The sequence below is a fragment of the Musca autumnalis genome, unplaced genomic scaffold, assembly GCF_047663935.1.
Source record: "Musca autumnalis isolate F117 unplaced genomic scaffold, ASM4766393v1 scaffold_5, whole genome shotgun sequence".
NCBI lineage: Eukaryota > Metazoa > Arthropoda > Insecta > Diptera > Muscidae > Musca > Musca autumnalis.
This window is the reverse complement of record NW_027412088.1, coordinates 64,953,767-64,974,541: the sequence shown is the minus strand read 5'-3', so window position 1 is coordinate 64,974,541 and position 20,775 is coordinate 64,953,767. Positions and strand designations below refer to the sequence as shown.

At 33.9% G+C, this 20,775-nt stretch overlaps 1 long non-coding RNA gene across 2 annotated transcripts in view; it reads left to right on the top strand.

Moving 5' to 3' along the window:
- The window catches only part of LOC141405345 (uncharacterized), a 167,981-nt gene extending 147,663 nt beyond the window's left edge, over positions 1 to 20,318 (top strand). The window contains exons 5-6 of one of the 2 annotated variants that reach the window (XR_012413185.1): positions 19,453 to 19,877; positions 19,960 to 20,318. This is a non-coding gene — a long non-coding RNA (uncharacterized lncRNA). Of the gene's footprint in view, positions 1 to 19,452; positions 19,878 to 19,934 lie in introns of both variants that reach the window. The other variant, XR_012413186.1, reaches the window with a different exon arrangement.
- Positions 20,319 to 20,775: the final 457 nt, after the last annotated feature.

The window sequence follows — 20,775 nt, the reverse complement described above, 5'->3', positions numbered from 1 at the left end:
CTAGGTTATGCGCATATATAAAGGTGTAACACCTGTACTCCTGTAAAAACTAACAAATTAACCATGGATTTAGAGTAATCTCTGAAGTGTGTAGCAATTTTGAAATAATACGATGTTGGACACGAATAAAGGCAACATTTTCAACAACTCTATTATATGAAACATACATCATTTGTAAACTTGTTTGGAGTGAAATTACTTTTCTTTACCTTACTTTAATTTTTTCTACCCTTCTCCGTTTTCATATGTTTCCTCATTTAATAATGTTAGACTGAGTCTCTAATCCTAATAATAAAGATTAAAAGTAAAACGCAGAAAAAATTTAAAAATAACAAACTAACCTACTTGACACCTTGTTAAGATGATATGTCAGTGACTGCTGACGTTGACAACCATCTTCTTACTATAATTGTCTTCCGTCTACCCAAGTCAAAGGATGTAAATATCCTCGTGAGATCCTTATTTAAGCATAAATTTTACGTGTAAAGGATGTTTACAAAGTAAATTGCGATAAATATGAGCTACATATGTTCAAAATATATGCACATAGTCTTGTGTGTGTAAGATCTAAGGAAGTTAATAATGCACGTATGTGGGATAAATACGTATTACATTTCGTGGAAGAAAACTGTGGAAACATATCATAAGATAAAAAATATTATGACGGAAACCTTGAGCCATATTTTTTCCTCATGTGACGCTAGTTAACATAATGCTTTGTAATATGAATAAAGATTTATGTATCAACGATAGCTGGTGGTATTTATACCCTACTCCACATAAGTTAGTTTTTCCGAAAATTCATGTAACACCGCAAATATTCGTCCCAGTCCCCACATGTATACCAAAATTCATATCTCGAAGAGATAAAGCGATTAAAGATGTGTGTCCGTCCGTCCACTAAAAATTGTAATTAAACTCCAGGCCGCAATTATGGACCTATCGTCACGAAATTTTATATGGAGGTCGGTCTAGAATAGACATTCTTATTGGTGATGATCGTGAAATATTTAGGGGTTGAAATGGACCAAAATCAAAATTTTTATCCGATTTTGTAGTTGCTCTGTATGTCGCTATAATTGTCCGATTAGCGCGAAATATTAAATAAGTTTTGAGTGACAGACAGAGAAGAAGCTTGTACTTTAACACGATGATCAGATACTATTTAGCTGCTAAAATGGACGAAAACTTTTGTGTGAAAATTGGTAATTATTTTAATATATATCTTATATCTTTATTCTTGGTAGACCCCTTTCACCCACGTGAGTCATTTTAGGAAGACGATCTCTCGACCTTTTCATAGATTCCAATTATGCTGATGTAGGTACTCAAATAATAGAGTAACAGTCTAGTATATACAGGGATCCCACAGTTTTAATTGTGTAGTGTAACCTAAGCACGCTAGAGTTTGCAGTTATAGTTTAATGCTGACAAATGTTTGCGCGAGGTAAGAATTTTGGTCAGGGAATATGCCAATAATTTAGCGGGGTCCAAATTTAATTTTTGGTCTATATATTATTTCTTAGAGAATATATATTCCGGCAAATTACGAAAACGAAACTTGAAAATCAGCTCTCTACCTCTCCCTTGATGAAAAATACATCAATGTAGTGATTGGATGACTGAACTACTGCATACCGTATAAGTGGTATCGTTTATTGTTTTGATTATTTTGTACAGAACTACATTTAGTTTTCATGCTACAAAATGTCGCAATCATGACGGAAAAATTCCCAGGTTTTTAAATTTATGCAAATTACAATGATGTACGGGGTCTTGGACTTTATGTGCTAGCTTTGAAAAAAGTAATGTAATACCTCGAGATATTGGTCTTTTTTCATTGATCGGTTACCAAAAACTATTACCAAAAGTCTTTTAATATGTTTTTAATGATATGTAGTCATAAAAGGTCCAATTGTACATTATATAAAGAGGAAATTAAAATCTTACGTTTCCAGCAAAGACGCTGTGCTATATCTCTGGTATGTTATCATGTCTATAAACTTACGTATGTATGACGGGACAGCTGAAATATGTCGCAATCATATTCCGTGAAAAACTTTTGCCCAGGGGTAGTGGAGTAGCCTACGAGGGGCACTAAAAACCTTCTGGCTCATTTGACTTTTTTTGAAAGTTTTACAGTTTTTAGCTTAAACGTAATCAGGACAGTTTGACATACGACCATGTGTTGCGTTGTTTACAGTGAATTGAAAAAATCATTTTGTAAAAAAATGGAATTTACTTGTGAACATTTTCGTCCTATAAGTGTTCACACATTTCGACATGGATAGTCACGGCAAGAGCGCATCGATCGAAATGAAAGTGTGTATGTGAATAAAGGGCCATCCTATATCACTATGAAAAACTGGCGTAATGAATTCAATCTAGGCTGACACTTGCAAAAAACGAAGGTCGTGATGGTCGCCCAAAATCGGCCGTTTTGCCAGAAAAAAATTAAGTCGTGCGTGAACGGATAATGGCAGATCGCCATGTTATATACCGAGAGATAGAGACATTTCTTCCACCAACTAAGATTTGATATTGCATGAACACCTGGCCGCAAAAATGGATTTTTCTCGTGGGTCTTGCAAAATTGGTCAATCGCTCAAAAAAGGCTTTTGTGGATTTGTGCAAAAAAATTGTGTATGAAAACGTTCGCGGTGCTTCTAATGACATTTATAAGATCGTCACAGACGACGAATCTTGGATCTATGCTTAGGAGCCCGAAACAAAGCAGGAATCGACCATTTGGACCTTCGAAAGCGAACCCAATCTAGCGAAAGATGTTCATGGAAGAAGACCATCGAAGCAAATGGTTCCCTGTTTCTTCGGTAAAACTAACCGTGCGGCGACTATACGGTTTGAGATGCGTAGGGCAGTTAATTCGGAGTGTTACACTGCAATTTGTTTGCCTGAAGTCTCCTGAGAAATTCGAAAAACGAACAAGAAAAAGCGATTCATTCTGCATCATGACAATGCGAGCTCTCACACATCGATTCAAACCAGCGCCTGTTTGACCGAGCAAAACGTGGAATTGATGGGACATGCGCCGTACAGCCCCCAATGACTTCATGTGATTCCAGCACATCAAGGAAAAAGGCGTGGTCAACCATTTTCGTCGCAGGAAGATGCTGTAAAAGCGTTCAAAAGCCATGTTTTGGAGGTGTATCAATCAAGCCACTGAAAACAACCCAAAACATGGTCGTATGTCAAACTTTCCAAAAGAAATGTCAAATGTCAAATATAACATGGTCGGCCCTCTCCCGCTATAACCCTCTTTTACTTATTTTTCTCTCAAACTATTGATGTAGTTTGAAATTGGTTTTCATTTGCATGCCCCCACCTAAACCAAGAAGAATAAGTAAAACTGCGTTAAGTTTGGCCGGGCTGAACTTCTTATACCCTCTACCAAAACTCGGCTACTGAGAAGACAGCCTAGAGTACGAAAAAAATATGTTTAGTAAAGCGTTTTTGACACTTAGGAAGAAACAATAATGATATAAAACCTATGAAAAAAGAAGTTATCTATATATATAAAATTGAAATTTGTTTGTACGTTTGTTTGTTTGTTTGTTTGTTTGTGCCTTATAGACTCGAAAACCGCTAAACAGATCTTACTGAAATGTTTAGGGTACATTGCTACATGGCCTGGAATGAAAATAGGCTATATCATTTTTTGAAATTTCGCGTTGATCTGGAGATATACCATCAAAACCGAAGGTACCTCCAAAAAATTTAGTTTTTGTATGCAAATATCTTTGAAACTATTACAGATACAATCTCCAAATTTTGTATGTGTGACGGAATTTGACGTAGAAATAAATTTACCAAATTATATTCAAATCGGTTCAGATTTGGCTCCCATACACATATATTTTCGGACGATTTCCTTATTTTATGCGCCAAACACGCTATATATGCCCAATTTCGCTGAAATTTAGACCGTTGTTGGATATTGGCCTAGAAATATATGTGCCATTTTATATCGAAATCGGTTCAGATTTGGATATAGCTCCCATATATATTTTCGGCCGATTTTCCGCATTTGATGCACCAAACACGCTATATATGTCCAAATTCGCTGAAATTTGGAATGTGTTACAGAACTTGGCTTAGAAATATATGTGCCAATTTATATCGAAATCGGTTCAGATTTGGTTATAGTTCCTATATATACTTTCTGCCGATTTCAGGTATTTGAGGCACCAAACACGCTATATATGTCCAAATGCGCTGAAATTTGAAATGAGTTACAGAACTTGGTCTAGAAATAAATGTGCCAAATTATATCGAAATCGGTTCAGATTTGGATATAGCTCCCATATATATTTTCGGCCGATTTTCCGCATTTTATGCACCAAACACGCTATATATGTCCAATTTCGCTGAAATTTAGAATGAGTTACAGAACTTGGTCTAGAAATAAATGTGCCAAATTATATCGAAATCGGTTCAGATTTGGATATAGCTCCCATATATATTTTCGGCCGATTTTCCGAATTTGATGCACCAAACACGCTATATATGTCCAAATTCGCGGAAATTTGGAATGTGTTACACAACTTGGTCTAGAAATAAATGTGACAATTTATATCGAAATCGGTTCAGATTTGGATATAGCTCCCATATATATTTTCGGCCGATTTTCCGCATTTGATGCACCAAACACGCTATATATGTCCAAATTCGCTGAAATTTGGAATGTGTTACAGAACTTGGCCAAGAAATATATGTGCCAATTTATATCGAAATCGGTTCAGATTTGGATATAGTTCCTATATATACTTTCTGCCGATTTCAGGTATTTGAGGCACCAAACACGCTATATATGTCCAAATTCGCTGAAATTTGAAATGAGTTACAGAACTTGGTCTAGAAATAAATGTGCCAAATTATATCGAAATCGGTTCAGATTTGGATATAGCTCCCATATATATTTTCGGCCGATTTTCCGCATTTTATGCACCAAACACGCTATATATGTCCAATTTCGCTGAAATTTAGAATGAGTTACAGAACTTGGCCTCGAAATATATGTGCCAATTTATATCGAAATCGGTTCAGATTTGGATATAGCTCCCATATATATTTTCGGCCGATTTTCCGAATTTGATGCACCAAACACGCTATATATGTCCAAATTCGCTGAAATTTGGAATGTGTTACAGAACTTGGTCTAGAAATAAATGTGACAAATTATATCGAAATCGGTTCAGATTTGGATATAGCTCCCATACACATATATTTTCGGACGATTTCCTTACTTTATGCGCCAAACACGCTATATATGTCCAATTTCGCTGAAATTTAGACTGTGCGATGGATATTGGCCTAGAAATATATGTGCCAATTTGTATCGAAATCGGTTCAGATTTGGATATAGCTCCCATATATATTTTCGGCCGATTTTCCGCATTTGATGCACCAAACACGCTATATATGTCCAAATTCGCTGAAATTTGGAATGTGTTACAGAACTTGGCCTAGAAATATATGTGCCAATTTTTATCGAAATCGGTTCAGATTTGGATATAGTTCCTATATATACTTTCTGTCGATTTCATGTATTTGAGGCACCAAACACGCTATATGTGTCCAAATTCGCTGAAATTTGGAATGAGTTACAGAACTTGGTCTAGAAATAAATGTGCCAAATTATATCGAAATCGGTTCAGATTTGGATATAGCTCCCATATATATTTTCGGCCGAATTTCGAATTTGATGCACCAAACACGCTGTATATGTCTAAATTCGCTGAAATTTGGAATGTGTTACAGAACTTGGTCTAGAAATAAATGTGACAAATTATATAAAAATCGGTTCAGATTTGGATATAGCTCCCATATATATTTTCGGCCGATTTTCCGCATTTTATGCACCAAACACGCTATATATGTCCAATTTCGCTGAAATTTGGAATGTGTAACGGAATTTGGTCTAGACATAAATGTGCCGAATTATATTGAAATCGGTTCAGATTTGGATATAGCTCCAATATATATTTTCGGCCGATTTTCCACATTTTATGCACCAAACACGCTCCAATTTCGCTGAAATTTAGAGGGTCTGACGGAATTTGTTCTAGAAATAAATGTGTTAAATTATATCGTGATCGGTTCAGGTTTGGATATAGCTCTTATATATATTTTCGGCCGATTTCCTATTTTTTATGCACCAAGCACGTTATATATGTCCAATTTCGCTGAAATTTGGAATGTGTTACAGAACTTGGTCTAGAAATAAATGTGCCAAATTATATCGAAATCGGTTTAGATTTGGATGTAGCTCCTGTATATATTTTCGGCCGATTTCCTGTATTTTATGCACCAAACTCGCTATATATGTCCAATTTCGCTGAAAATTGAAATGCGTAACGGGTTTTGGTGTAGACATAAATGTGCCAAATTATATCGAAATCGGTTCAGATTTGAATATAACTCCCATATATATTTTCTGCTGATTTTCTGTATTTTATGCACAAAACACGCTATGTATGTTCAATTTCAATGAAATTTGGAATGAGAGACGGGATTTGGTCTAAAAATAAATTTGACAAATTATATCGATATCGGTTCATATAGGAATATAGCTCCCATACATATTTTCGGTCGATTTCATGTTTTTGTTACATATGTTCAATTTCAATGAAATTTTGAAGACTTAGCAGTCAGTAGAAGTCATCATTATTTACACAAGTAATTATAGTTGGGAAGGAATTGACCAAGGCTACAGCTATTAAGTATCATATCTTTGAGAGACTTCTTAAGAGGTATGTTTTATTATGATATATATCTAAATCATTAGGGATACTTATTGGCGGAAAGGCTTTCGGAAGAGTGTTACCTCCTGAAACATACAAAAATACCATAGTAGCTCCATAACAACCCTGAATAGGTATATAACGCATTCATGTCTCCTATATTTATTCGTTAAAATATTAAAAACGTTAATATAAGTATGGCATTCCATTATATTTTATCGTAGTCGGGGCAGCAAAGCGCACCGGGTTCAGCTAGTGTCTATATAAAGATGACAGTTTAAGAAACCCTGTTTATCACTACATTTGCCGTTATAAATTAAAAAAAGCGAATTGACCAAAAAACACCAATGATATTTTTGCCTTCCATGGACTCCCACAAAACTGAATTTATACAGCTGAATACCGATTTATGGTATACACTTCACGATTTATGGTGAATAAGACTGTGTCAAACGGAGCAGGGCCTAGGTTTATTCTCTATTTGAGCACGGACCAGAAGAATCCGTTCAAACTGTATCTGATAGTTGACAAATGTCGTACGGAACAATATGGGATGTCAGTTTACAAAAACCTTTCTCCCGCAAGACAATAATGTATATTTTGTGTAATAATGGAGACTTTCATAAAATTAAAAAAATTTCAACAGTTTTTGGCAACGCATTTCACACGGTGTGGCATATGATTCTTATAATAAAATACTTATATCTGAGCACGGACCAGAAGAATCCGTTCAAACTGTATCTGATAGTTGACAAATGTCGTACGGAACAATTAGGGATGTCAGTTTACAAAAACTTTTCTCCCGCAAGACAATAATGTATATTTTGTGTAATGATGGAGACTTTCATAAAATAAAAACAAGTAACAAAAGTCTATAGTCGGACGGAGCCGACCATGGGATACCCTATACCACTATCTCTGGACAATCGCTCTCCACGGAACTTCTTTTCAATGATTGTGAAAATTTAATTATCAAATATCAGAGATGTAATGTATAATACTTATGACCAAAACCAAAAAGTTATCTAGCATGACAAAGACATTTTTGTAGCAGGAAAGGAAAATTTAGTTCACACAAACTAAAATGTAATGAAACCCACTTATGTAGTACTACTACATCCGTTGTTTAACCGCTACGTTATTGAAATTTTTACCAATTTCACACAAAAGTTTCAGTCCATTTAACCCGCTAAGTATTATCTGATCTTCACGTTGGTTTGTACGCTTCTTCTTCATCATAAACTCAAACTTTGTTTAAAATTTTGCGGGTTATTACTTTGACCTACAGAGCCGCTATAAAATTGGTTAAAATTTTGTTTTTGGTCCATTTCACCCCCTGAACATTTCACGATCATCACCAAAAACTAATCATTTCTATTCTGGCCCGAACACAATCTCCTTAAAAAATTTGTTATTGAAGTTCAAATTGCCTTAAGCTTGTTTACAATTTTTAATGGACGGACACACACCGCTAAATCGCTTTATCTCGTCGAGATATGAATTTTGGCATACCAAATAAGGGGTCTAGGACGAATATTTCGTGATGTTACATAAACTATTGGAGAGACAATATGTAGCATGGTATAAAAATGTGGTTCTCTACACAGAACCCAATATATATTAGACAGTAGGCCCGTTATCTAGCAAACACTTTATTGCAATTTACATCAGAGGAAAGGTCAGTAGTTTTTTTCCATATGTGGGCTACTTTACGAAATATATATGTCCTCAAGGAATTAAAATATCGACCAAAAATAAAATATTTATATTTTTCATATAAAAGTAATGGTCCATTTCACCCGCTAATGAATATCAGATCATCATTCTAAATTATAGGCATCTTTTTCGACCTATGCTCATACCCGGTGCAAAATTTCGTGACTATTGATGTATAATTGCGACTTCTAGCAGGTTTATTATTACACTACAAACAAATAACGGGATATATTAGGCTGTAACTCTGTTATCTGATCATGCACACCAACATAATTGGCATCAATTGAAAAGTCAAGCGTTCCACTTTCAAGTATATCTCACTTGTCCGGAATGTCACTTCCAGGAATTAAGATATAAGCTGTATATTAAAATTTTATCACAATTTTCACACAAAAGTTTTGGTCCATTTAACCCTCTAAATATTATCCGATCGCCATCTCAAATTGCAAGCTTCTCCTTTGTGATATACTCTTACCTTATTTAAAATTAGGCGTTGATCGGACTATTATTGAGACCTACAGAACCGCTACAAAATTGGATAAATATTATGTTTTTGGTCCATTTCACCCGCTAAATATTTCACGATCATCACAAATAAGAATAGGGATCTATTCTGATCTGAACCCGACCTCCACACAAAATTTCGTGACGATCGGTCCATAATTGCGGCCTGGAGCGTGTTTACAATTTATAATGGACAGACGGATGGACGGACGGACGGACTGACGGACGGACACACATCACAAAATCGCTTTATCTCGTCGAGATATGAAAAATGGTATACCACATTGGGCGTCTCCGACGAATATTTCGCGGTGTTACATAAATTTTTACCAAAACAAACATATAATACCCTTTTCCACATTGTGGTATAGGGTATAAAAATGTAAAAATTTCACCAGTTTTTGGCAACGCAATTCACACGGTGTGGCGTATGATTCTTATAATAAAATACTTATACGCACAACTGACCTACTCTAATTCCATAAAGGTTGCAAAATGCTTAACTTGGTAGCATCAATACCATAAGTATTCTTACAGAAATTTCATATAAATACACTCCACGTCAGTAGAATAGAACACCTACATTTCTGTTAATGTTAGTTTATTTATTCCGAAGATAATGAATCTGCGTTTTTAATCTTGTGGGGATTTAAAGTCTATGATGTTCCGTATCAAACACAGAAAAAATTAAGTTTCTAGTTCTTGGCGAAATGATTTTCTGATCATTTTTCCGATAGTACTATGAAAAATAGACATTTATTTTTGGTCATCAGGATAGAACAGTCATTTTATTTTCCCGATTTTTTGAGATATTAACGCCGAATTTCCCTTCAGTCGATAAACCAAGGCTTTCTAATCATTTTTCATTAAAGAAAACCTATAAATAATTCCGCGAACACCGAAATAACAGCGGTAAGGGGTTTAAATTGACAGATATTTGAAACATCTCGGAATATCAATAGGAGTCGCGCAGTTATGTCATATGTCTTCACAATAAGATAGAATATGACACAGACAACCTCGACGGATACAATCGAGTGCTTCGGATGCTGATAAGATGGAACATTTTCAAAATAATTATGAAAAACGTCAAAATTTCTTATAAAAACCCTGATGTTTTGTTCAATAAAATGGTTTTTCCGCGAACAAGTCTGCCGTTTAAAGGTTTGGTAATATGCTCCACATTTAGAGGAAAATAATCTGATATCAAAACAACGGCTATTTTAATACACTGAGGAAAATTTTAGCACATTTTCAAATTGAACACATCCTTTAGACTTTGAATTTTATATGTGTTCTTATTTCGGTGTCCGCGACTGTTCTCAACAGTATTATGCTCCAATATAAATGGACCAGGTAATGCTCTCCATACCGGATTTTACGAATTTGTAGTTTTTTTTTCGCAAATGTAAAAGCCCCGTTTTCGCGGAAAAACACAGTCATGGAAATTGAGATTTTAGGTTTCGTATGTTGTTTTAAAAAGTACTAAAATGTCTCTAATTGTATTAAAATAACGGTTGTTTTCGTATCAGATTATCTTCTTCTAAATCTGGAGCATATTTCCAAACCGTTGAACGGCAGACTTGTTCGCGGAAAACCCGTTTTATTGAACAAAACATCAGGGTTTTTATAAGAAATTTTGACGTTTTTCATAATTATTTTGAAAATGTTCCATCTTATCAGCATCCGAAGCACTCGATTGTATCCGTCGAGGTTGTCTGTGTCATATTCTATCTTATTGTGAAGAAATATGACATAACTGCGCGACTCCTATTGATATTCCGAGATGTTTCAAATATCTGTCAATTTAAACCCCTTACCGCTGTTATTTCGGTGTTCGCGGATTTATTTATAGGTTTTCTTTGATGAAAAATGATTAGAAAGCCTTGCTTTATCGACTGAAGGGAAATTCGGAGTTAATATCTTAAAAAATCGGGAAAATAAAATGACTGTTCTATCCTGATGACCAAAAATAAATGCCTATTTTTCATAGTACTATCGGAAAAATGATCAGAAAATCATTTCGCGAAGAACTAGAAACTTAATTTTTTCTGTGTTTGATACGGAACATCATAGACTTTAAATCCCCACAAGATTAAAAGCGTAGATTCATTATCTTCGGGATAAATAAACTAACATTAACAGAAATGTAGGTGTTCTATTCTACTGACGTGGAGTGTATATTAATTTAATTTATTTTGCATCTGCGAAAACATAACTGGGACTTATTTTATTTATGTTTTACGCTATTTTTCATTCAAAATATACACAAAACAAGAGTTTCGAAATGGATTTAAGCCTACTTGGGCGTTAAGTAGCAGAAACTTTGTAGCGTTTCGTTTCATACCTTAAAAGTTAAATGAATTCTTAAAAAAATACAAAAAAAAACGGCATTCCGCACTGCTCTGATTTCTGTTTGCGCCATTTCGAATGTGAAATACATTTCGTTTTGTGTTGATGCTAGTGCTGATCGTGTTTCCTGCCAATGTGAATTGTTTAATGGGTATTACATTCTTGTTTTTTGGTTTTTGCATGAAAGTCAAAACGCGTTGTTGCCTCTTGATTCCATTAGGACACTCCAGAGCAACTCTACTGACATGAATTTTTAATATAATATGGGTAATTTCTTATACATATTCACCATTCTCCAAACCGAAAAATACCATTATTCCAATAAACATGGAGGATGAACATAGATTTGATACAATAATACCGTGATGAAAACTTTTTTGTGTGGCCAAACACAACACAGCGGGCAACAGAATTCCCACACACATGTTTCATTTCCTCAAAATGGTTCGATGATTAAGGCAAATAAATGGCATCATTTGGCACTATTTGATGCCATGAAGTATCGCAAAATGTCACAACAAATATTTATTGTGTAGGTTGTATCTAATTTCAATTCTTTCTATAGGCAAACGAAACTATTTTGGTCGTTGAAAATACTTGCTGTGACTATAGAAGAGGTTGTCATTAAAACAACAAATAAATAAGGTTATGATAGTGCAAACTTTGTGGAATAAATTTTTTTTCTCTATAAATAAAGGCTACGAGGTTTATTTAAAAAGGTTTTCGAAAAATGATTTTAGATATTCTTTGTCCGTAAAGATCATTTTTATTTACTTAAAAAAAAACAAATGTTTGCCTCTCCTTTGATGCAAATTATATCAAGGTAGTGGTTAAAGTACGAAACTACTGTCTAAGAGGTAGTTTACACTATCCATCAATGTCATATGACACGAAATAAAAACATTCCATATTTACCCACGGAGGCAATGTGGAGAAGTAAGTTTTTTACATTTTTGCTGGTGTGGACGAGTAAATGGCGCAAGGAAAATCTCCAATATTATACATATTAGCGAATATATAACGATGTAAAATTTCATGTCATATGACATTTACATATAGTGTAAACTACCCCTAACATATAAAAGGGTTGCTTTATCGTTTTGCTTTGTTTGTAGAACTGCATTTACCTGCCATGCTATAAAATGTCGGAATCAGAAGAAATTCCTGGTTTTTTAAGTTGACACAAATTACAACGACGCAAAGTTTCTCGTTAGCTATTAATTTCTTTATGAGATTCGATAGTAAACATATTAAAACTACGGAAACCAAAAAAGTAGGCCAAAAAATTGGAAGGTGTGGGCGCGGCCTGCTCCTAAAGACGACAATTTTTCCCCATTTTGGAAGATATGTAATTTTGGCAAATTTCTAGAGAAAGAAATAACATTTTTATACACTACATCATTATAAGTTTGTTTTTTTTTCGAAAATTCATGTAACCACCGCGAAATATTCATTGTAGACCCTCTTTTTTGGTATACTAATATTCATGTCTCGTCGAGGTAAAGCGATTTGTAGATGTGTGTCGGTCCGTTAGTCCATTAAGAATTGTACTCAAACTCCAAGCCGCAAATATGGTCATGGAAACTGCAAGGCGGTCGGATTCCCACCAGAATAGAATGAATAATTTTTGGTGGTGGTCGTGAAATATTTAAGGGGTAAAATGGACGAAAAACAAAATTGTTATACGATATTGTAGCGACTCTGTAGGTTGCAGTGATGGTCTGATTTACGCGAACTTTTAAGTAAGGTTTGAGTTTACGAGAAAGAAGAAGCCTGCAATTTAACATAATGACCAGATAATATTTAGCGGGTGAAACCAACAGTTTTGTGTGAAAATAAGAAAAGTTTTTAATATAATGGCTGTATCTTTATTCGTGCAAGATAAGTTCCAAGATAGAGGAGGATATCCTGACATTTTCATTTATGCCAATTATGCTGCTGTACGTGGCCAGATAACATAGTTACAGCGTAGTATGTACAGGGATCCCACAGTTTTAATTAATGTAACCATAATCATGCTACAGCTCGCAGTAATCTTTTAATACTGACACATTTTTGCACGAAGTAAGAGGAAAATGTCAATCGTTTAATAAGTAAATAATAAAAATAATAAATTGTGGGAAAATATCCAAATTTAATTTTTGGTCCAAATTTTTAATTCTGGTACCATATTCCGACAAATTACGAAAACGAAACTTGAAAACCAACCCTTGGTCTCTCTTTTGATACAAATTGTATCAATAATTAATGGTGCAAAATATCGATTAATAATTTTATCAATAGCTTAACGTGTTACAATCATATGAAATAAATTCCTTAGAAAACAGTGCCCAGAGGATGTGGTGTAGGACACCAACTTAACAAACGTTTAAATTTGTCCATTGGGCCCCAGAAATGGTCTGGATATGCATATCTGACTACGTCTTTGGTGTAGGATACCACATGGTCGATCCTGTCCGAATATAGCCCTATCTTTCTTGAATTTTAAATAACTTATTCAACATACGACTTTTTATACCCAAACACCAACTAGCGGTACGAAATATAAGAGTCACCAAAAAAAACCTCAATAATAATTTTTTCCTAGGCGACCTCATACAAACTCAACGTAAGTTTTGCAAAACAAGAAAGTTATGTGTCATTGGATCGAAACTATAGTCTTCCTTGTCTTACCCATGGCGAACAATGCCAATTTTTCTCCACTAATAAATTTATTGTTTTATAAAAATAAAACTAAAGAACAACAATGCGATTAAGCCAGACTACTAAAAACAACAAAATGGCAGCAGCTGTCCCAATAAAAGTGCCACCAATGTTTTAATTGAGAAACACTGACACGGTTGTATGTTTGGTTTTTGCTGTAATAAGCAGAACAATATAAATTTCAAATAATTTTGAACCGATTTAGCCATGTTACCAATTTTTCTAATTAACCAAATTAAATAAGTTCATTAACTTTTAACGGTATCGGTAATAACTAAAACTAAAAAAAAACTTAATTTGAAAAAAGTTTTTATGGTTAAATTCCTAATATAGCCCTCAATTGCATAGTTATTACTTTAATTGAAGTTCATATGCCTTCAGTTCTACAAGTAATTGCTATATAAGTAGTTGAATAAGCCAAAGAACTTAAATAGCACAATTACAAACTTATTCCTAGATACAATGCTGTTGCTGCTGGAGTCAATCCAGATAACTTTCTACTAAAAATAAGTTTAGTTACTTTATGCACATTTTAGTTGTTGTTGTTGTTTCGGTCACTATTATGGTTATTGTTGTGTATTTTTCATGTTAATTCTGCCGCTGTTGATTGTGTTTTGTTATTTTTTTGGTTTGCCTTAAAACTAAATAAAAACAGAAAATTGCGTTGTTTATCTAATTGCAATGCAGATGTTTATTTTGCTAAAAAAAAAGTAGGAAGTTGTATTAAATTTTGTTCGTGCTTCTGTTTTGTGTTGGTATTATTATTGTTGTTGTTTTGTCCGTTTTATTTGTACTAAACTAAAGTTTTAATTAAATATTTATGTTTTATAAGACTGTGAAATTTAATCTATATATATAAAAGAGCTTAGTGAGTGACTGAGTGACTGAGTGAGTGACTGAGTGAGTGACTGACATATCATCGCCCAGACGAAACAGCTGAAGCTAGAAAGCTGAAATTTTTACTGTGGGTTGCTGTCGGTGTGTAGGGGTGAGATAAGGCTGGGTTTTTGGAAATTCGACCTAGAAGGGTACGAAAAGTACTAAAAGGTACTAAATATGGTACCCTTTGTATTAGGCAGACGGGAAGAGCTAGAATTCTGAAATTTGGAATGAGGGTAACTGATGGAGAGTTAGAAAGATGTACCAAAGGGTTTTTGGAAATTCGACCTATAAGTGTACGAAAAGTTACTAAATTTGGTACAATTTGGATTTGGGAGAACGGAAACAGCTGGAATCCTGAAATTTCAAGTTACGGTTACTGTTGGAGTATAGGATTGAGGTAGGTTTGGAAATTCGTACTTATGTGTACGAAAAGTACTAAATTTGGTACAATTTGGATTTGGGAGAACGGAAACAGCTGGAATCCTGAAATTTCAAGTTACGGTTACTGTTGGAGTATAGGATTGAGGTAGGTTTGGAAATTCGTACTTATGTGTACGAAAAGTACTAAATTTGGTACAATTTGGATTTGGGAGAACGGAAAGAGCTGGAATCCTTAAATTTGGAGTTATGTTTACTGTTGTAGTATAGGATTGAGGTAGTTTTGGAAATTCGTACTTATGAGAACGAAAAGTACTAAATGGTACTAAATTTGGTACACTTTGTATTTGGGTGAAAGGATAGAGCTGGAAACCTGAAATTTGGAATTGAAATTACTATTGAAGTGTAGGATTGATATATGGGGTAGTTTTGGAAATTCGTACTTATGTGTACGAAAAGTACTAAATTTGGTACAATTTGGATTTGGTTGCACGGATAGAGCTGGAATCCTGAAATTTGGAGTTATGTTTACTGTTGCAGTATAGGATTGAGGTAGTTTTGGAAATTCGTACTTATGTGTACGAAAAGTACTAAATGGTACTAAATTTGGTAGAATTTGGATTTGGGAGAACGGATTGGAGATAGTTATTGAAATTCGTACTTTCATACTAAAAGTATTAATGGTATCATGAATAGAGGTGGAATTAGGAAATTTGGTATTATAGCCGCTGTTGGTATGTAGGGTTGAGATATGGATGTGGTTGTGGATATACGTACAATACTAAACTACTAAGTGGCACAGAATTTGGTCCAAATTGTTATTGTGCTAAGGCGTAGAGCTGAAATTGTGAAATTTGGTATTAGCATAGCAGTTGACGTTTAGAGTGGAGATAGAGAGGAAGTTTTGGAAATGCGTACTAATGTATATTATATTAGTGCGTGAAAAGTACAAAATTGCAATAAATTTGGTATTGGGTTAAGGAATAGAAGTGAAATTCTGATATATTATTGATTTGTCAGATTCATTGGTAGAGGTGGTCGTACAATAAGTGTACTAGAAGTATTAAATAATACTAAATATTGAGGCACTGGTATTATGTGAATCGATAAATAAAATTTGTTATGAGGATCACCGTTGAGATTGGATCAGAAAATTTATTTAAATCAGCCTTTAAATGTATGAAAGGTTTCTACATGTAATACCATTGACATTGGGTGAACAAGTAGAGCTAAAACTGGAACGTTTGAGCTAAGGTCCTGGATTTTAAAAATTGTACAGTATAATGTACTATTGTTTCTAAGTTAAAACGATTCGGTTTCTAAATAATGTACTGAATATTTTTACATCCTGAGAAAAAAGGCCTAAAATAAAATATCTCAAAAATTAACTGTTAGGGTAACATTTTCTGAATAATGGTATTCTACATTTTTATATCACAAATTCCAAAATTAGGTTTGAAAATGTGGATTAAATCTTTAAAATACCCATACCGTTCTAATAAAGCATGGATTGGAATTTAAAATGTAGGCCGCTGTTGAAGTATAGAGGTCTTTTTTTAAATTCGAACAAAACTTGTACGAGCGGTACTTGAAGGAAATTAAATATTAATTCAAATAGGTATTAGTACATCAAAATTCTCAGTGTTCTCCATATTAAATATTGTTTATTTGTATATTATTCCTTTTCCGCATACAAAGTAGCGGGTATTTTGCTAGTTCTGTATAAAATTGTAATTTCGCTCCTCTGTACTTTAGCACAAACTGTGAAACAAACTGTGTTTACGCCATGCATGTCATGCATTCGTAATGACCCTGTGGCGTTTGAATATTATTGAGGGGTAAAACTAAAAGGAAATAAAAATAAAGTATACGCACAGTATGCATCAGCAAACAAGAGGAAGTATGGGTGGGCCAAAAAACAAGTACATATTCGCAGAATAGAAACACAGATGTAGATGCTAAAACATTAAAAATGATGTCCATATCCTATATATCGATTTTAATTAATATTGTTATGAAGACGGGAAAATAAATTAGTCGTAATACCGTTATTTTAAGTGAAAGTAAAAAATAACCACGATTTCCTGCCAACAATTTCAAATTAATTTACAGTCGAAATCGCTTATAACGTCGTCGTTTATAACGTTATATCGCTTATAGCGACGAAATCCAAAAGTCCCGAATTTCTGCCCTTTATATTCCACACAAAATAATATCGCTTATAACGTCATCGCTTATAACGTCATATCGGTTGTAACGTCGGCTTTTTGTGAAATATCTGAATTTTGCTATCGGTTATAACGTCAATTCATACGAACAAGAAATTTTTCTCTCAATAATTTTTTTATGTATATTTTTTCAAACTCAAGCAACAACAAAATACCAAACTTATGCACAACATGCTCGAAGATGGCGGTCTCAAGTCAATTAAGTTTGAATTTTTGCCACCCAATGTCACGACATAATGTTAGAAGTTTTAGGTGGAGGCAAGCCTAACAAAGAAATTGCGGATACTACAGAGACAGAATTTCAAATGCCGTCAGTGTCAGAGGCGTGTCTAGATTTAGAAACTTTTCAACAATTTATTTACTCAGAAGATGTTACAAACAAAAATGTGTTTTGGAAACCCTTTCAAAATCTGAGTTAAATTTTAAATTAATGTCAGAACTCGAAAGCACAAACTGGTATAACAGACTATTAGAAATAGAATCATATCCTATTTTAAGGTGATATATCTGCTGAAGAATGAATTTAGTATCGTTATTTATTATTTTGTTTTTAGTCATTTATACTTAGGTATGTATATAGAAAGAAAATGTAAAAAATTTAATTGATTTTATTTATTTACTTGATAAAACAACGTATTTATACCAAAAAGTCACTATACATAATATAATGTTACCTCTTTTATAAATATCGTTTATAACGACTATCGCTCATAGCGTCCTATTTTGGCCGGTCCCTTGACCGACGTTATAAGCGATTTCGACTGTATTTTAAAATACAGGATCGTAAAACACAGTATTTAATTTTTTTTGTAGAAAACAAAAATCACAGTATTAAGGGATAACTGCGCATGGAACTGTTTTACAAAATGCACCATTTGAAACTACAAGTATTTTAACAGGTGAAAGTTATGAGCACCGCCGTAAATGAGTCGTTGCCTTGTCCATCATTGCCATTAAAACAGATTGAGTTCATGCAATATCCTATTTTCCTAAACCCTAGCCAATTGCGATCACAATAACGATGTTAATATGTTACCATTGAAGTCCATGGAAGGTCTGAACAAGTAATCACAGAAGAGGACCAAAAATCTTCCCATAATAGACTAGGCTACCAGAAGGTTTTCTCATAACGCTCCACTAGGTTCTCTCAAACAAAGCGAAAAGGACCAGTTAGACTTCAAGGTGTTCGTACAGATGAACAGAACTTCTTCTCAAGGGATATCAGAACGTCTTCTAATAGGAGAACACAAGGTCTGCTCATAGGAAGCCACAATAAGACATTAAGGTTTTCCCATACTTGACCAGAAGACCTTCTCATAGAGGAGCAGAATACCTTCTCGTAGAAGACCAAGTGAATTCCCATGGAAGAATAAATGTTTCTTAGACTCCAGGAGCAGAAGGTCTCCCATAGAAATTCTGAGGGCCTTCTTATAGTTATCTCCTTCTTCTCATAGAAGACCACACGATCTTCTGATGGAAAGCAAGATCCTCTCATATTCTCATACAGAATGTTAGAAGATTATCTCAGAAGTTATTTTCATAGAAGACCAGAAGATCTTCTTATAGAAACTCTGAAGTTGTTCCCATAGAAGAACAACGGGACCACTTTTAGAAGACAAGAAAGTCTTTATATTGAAATAATATTGCAATAATATTGAAATATCATTAATAAAACAAATAAAACGATCTTCAATTATGGCTTACAGAGGATTAAAAAAAATTAGAATACTCAAATAATCTTTTCAATTTCCAGAGAATTGGATACAATTTATAAAGTGCTTTTATTTTATTGGATTTCCAAAACATCAAGTTTCCTCATTTTTTGCATAAGAATGAGAATTGTAAACTAATGTCTTTGTTTTCCATAGTTTTTACGTAACATGTGTAAAATTGAATAACAGTAAGTTTAACATTTCTTTTTATTACAGATTTCCTCATACAATTACGCGAAGAAAGCGAACGTTAAAATGCTGAACTACTTGGATACATAGAGGAAATGTGCAGTGGGTGGTTTATGTCTCTGTGTTTCGAATAATTATGGCGATGGACAATCAAGAGATGGCAACAATTCAAATACCTAACAGCGCATTGGTCGTTTGTAACAATAATTATGATGTGATAGAAAAAAGAAAAAGAAGCTGAAACAAATAATGCCAAAGAGATCGAAAAAGATAACATTGGCAATTGTTGATAGTTAGACGAAGTGATCATGATCGTTGACACAACTAATGATTGCTCGATTTATGCAGCTACAAAAATTAAAAGACCAATTGTAGAGAGAAATGGGCGGTCCAGAATATATGTCCGATCAATCCAGATTGTTGTTGGAGTAACAAACAACGACAATGGCATGGTAAGTGTATCATTTAAAAATCCTTTCTATATGCAAAAAAAACCGTATTATTTGTAGCGTGTTTTCTTCTTCTCTTTCAAAGGAATTCATGACCGAATTGTAAAAACTCACCGTTTGGTTAAGATGGCTGTGGTTTTCTGTGCTGCAGTCGAGATTACAATGTCAAAATTATTGTGGTGCGAGAGTGATGCCACGGCAAGTTCCTACGGTGTTGTCAAGTCAAATGTGAAGTTTGTGTAAAGGAGATTGAGAAAATTGGAATTTTTAATTTGTTTGCCTTATTTCTATTTAGAATGTAACGATTTCACACAAAAATGATTAATTTCAATGTCATTTTATTGAAGAATAAATTCAGAAATTGGATTTTAAAAATATAAAGTCTGAAGAAACAAAAATATTAAAAAAAAATAATAAAAACTGATTTTCATGAAATATAAAAAAGTGTTTTATTTTTCTCCTGAAATAAAATTGAATAAAAATTTAGCCATAATGGATTCAATCTATAATCTTGGGTTCATAAGGAAGGTTTATATGCTAAAACGTGTAAGTAGTCCATTCGAAATAATGATCTACATTACAAGTAATGGAAGCATTCGTATTGTGATCTGTCATACTCTTCGTTATCTTCAATCGGTTTCGTAGCTTTCCTACATGAAGGCAGTGATCGGCATCGATGTATGGTCTTTGGTTTGATCGTACAACCTTTTTAATTTTCCACAGTTTTACCAAATATATTCACCCTAACTTATATTACAATGAATTCGCATTTACATAAGTATACACTCTTTAAAAACTTTCGTTCTGGACATTGGTTCAAATACGCCTATGAAATAATTCATATCCATATTAACAGTTTATAATTAGGATCTTTGGACACAGTTTGTGCAGACCAAATTGG